The following is a 2,192-nucleotide window of genomic DNA, read 5'->3' as shown; positions in this document are numbered from 1 at the left end:
TCGGAGTGGAATGGTTTTGTTATAGATGCCGTATCCCACTGTTTATTTATGTTCACATTCTAAAATCATTTGCAATGTCTGCTTCATTCACTCAACATGCACGCAACACTTGTAACATACACGGCAACGGGCTCGGTGCTCCAGACGGGGAAGAGGAGGGACAGGGATGCTGGGTCTGATGGGATGATACGGCATTTAGACAAGTGCCAAGGTGCCATGGAGCTGGCCACAAAAGGGCAGAAACTTGTAATGGAATTCAGTTGCGAGAGGGATTGGGGAATCTTAAGGAAAAAATAGAATGGTGCAGTGAGGGGAGGACTTTTACAAACCGGGTGAAATGTGGACTGGACAGGGTGGAAAAGGCAGTCTCCACGGAGGTCTTAATATTTAGAGGGCCGAGAGAGGGGAGTACAGGGAGAAATGGGGAGTTGAGCTCGTCTGAAGTGAACGGCAGGAAGAGGAACAGAGGCTGGAATTTAGATTATGGGGGGCTCTGAACACGAAACTGAGTTTGGACTTGACTCAATTCTGTAGGCAACGAGGAGCTATGGAGATTTCTGCTCAGGGAAGTGAGGAACTGAGCATGGCCTAGGAAACCTAACCACGGGGTGACTGGTGAGCGAGCAGACAGCAGGAGGAAAGCTGGGGGACAGGAAGAGCCTCACCAGGACCTGGCTAACACAGCAACATCCCAACTGTTGGTTTGGCCTAGAAGCTGGTATTTGGACCATCTGTTTCCCATCCTGCCTTAATTTTCTGCTCATTAGAAAGAATTAACCCCTAGACCAGTCCACACAAGTATGTTATCTAAGTAATGTTGCATCCTGCTTCTCTTAGACTACTTTCTACCTGTGAGATGCAACTCCTATTCCTGGCTGCTGCAGGCAGCTTTTGTTTTCGCTGACACTCGAGTTCCAAGAACAAATCAGATGCTGCAATGCTGCTGTTGGGGATACGCTGACGCAGCTCCTCAGAGAGGAGAAAGGTGGTCATCTCTCTGGTGGGTTGTCAGAGCTGCTCAGTTTAGAGGGTCTTGGAAGAAAAGTCATTTAAATTCACAAAAGAAAGAGATTCTTTTTTTGGCAGAGTCTTGCTCTGTCACCAGGCTGGAGTGCAGTGGAACGATCTTGGCTCACTGCAACCTCCACCTCCTGGGTTCAAATGATTCTCCTGCCTCAGCCTCCCAAATAACTGAGACTACATGTGCATGGCACCATGCCCAGCTAATTTTTTTTGTATTTTTAGTAGAGACAGGGTTTCATCATGTTGGCAAGGATGTCTCGATCTCTTGACCTTGTGATCCGCCCGTCTCAGCCTCCCAAATTGCTGGGATTACATGTGTGAGTCACTGCGCCTGGCCAAGAAAGAGATTCTTAATGCCCAAGAGCTTGATTGGGGTAGGGGGAGGCAGCGGGGGACATCTCTGAAGTGTTGAAGTCCCCAGGCCAGTAAATAAATGCAGGTCACAGAGACTTAAGTCAAGACTGTTCGCTTACACATTCTACAATCTGTAGACAGATGTATCTCAGCCATTTCAGAAAAACATCATCTGAGGCCAGCATGGTGGCTCACGCCTGTAATCCCAATAGTTTAGGAAGCTGAGGTGGGTGGACCACTTGAAGCCAGGAGTTCAAGACCAGCCTGAGACATGGTGAAACCCCATCTCTACTAAAAATATAAAAGTTAGCCGAGGGTGGTGGTGCAGGCCTGTGGTCTCAGCTACTTGGGACTCTGAGGCAGGAGAATCGCTTGAGCCTGGGAGGCAGAGGTTGCAGTGAGCCGAGATTGTGTCACTGCACTCCAGCCTGGGCAACAGAGCAAGACTCTGTCTCAAAAAAAGAAAAGAAAAGAAAAATACTGAGGGCCAGTAAGACAGAACCCCCAGCCACCGAATTTCTGGCAGAAATTCTGGTTTCATCCCCTCCCCTTTAATAAGCTTCTTCATGGTCAGTGAAATGAACTGGGGCAGTGAGGCCCTTGGGAATGAAAATGCGAGGTTCAAAGGCCCCAGCATTCCTCCCACGCAGTCTTGAAACCACAGACTAGATGGAGACAATTGCTCAGAAGAGGATCCTGACTGAGGGACAGGGCAGAGTCCCAGCCCAGTGAGGCAGATTCTAAAACACGCTCAAAGAACAACATATCATTACCCGGAATGGGTGTCAGGGAAATTAAATACCATCTCCTCATTA

The sequence above is a fragment of the Aotus nancymaae genome, unplaced genomic scaffold (assembly GCF_030222135.1).
Source record: "Aotus nancymaae isolate 86718 unplaced genomic scaffold, 86718_ANA_hifiasm-v0.15.2.pri h1tg000097l, whole genome shotgun sequence".
NCBI lineage: Eukaryota > Metazoa > Chordata > Mammalia > Primates > Aotidae > Aotus > Aotus nancymaae.
The sequence above is the reverse complement of the archived record's forward strand: the minus strand, read 5'-3'. Positions refer to the sequence as shown.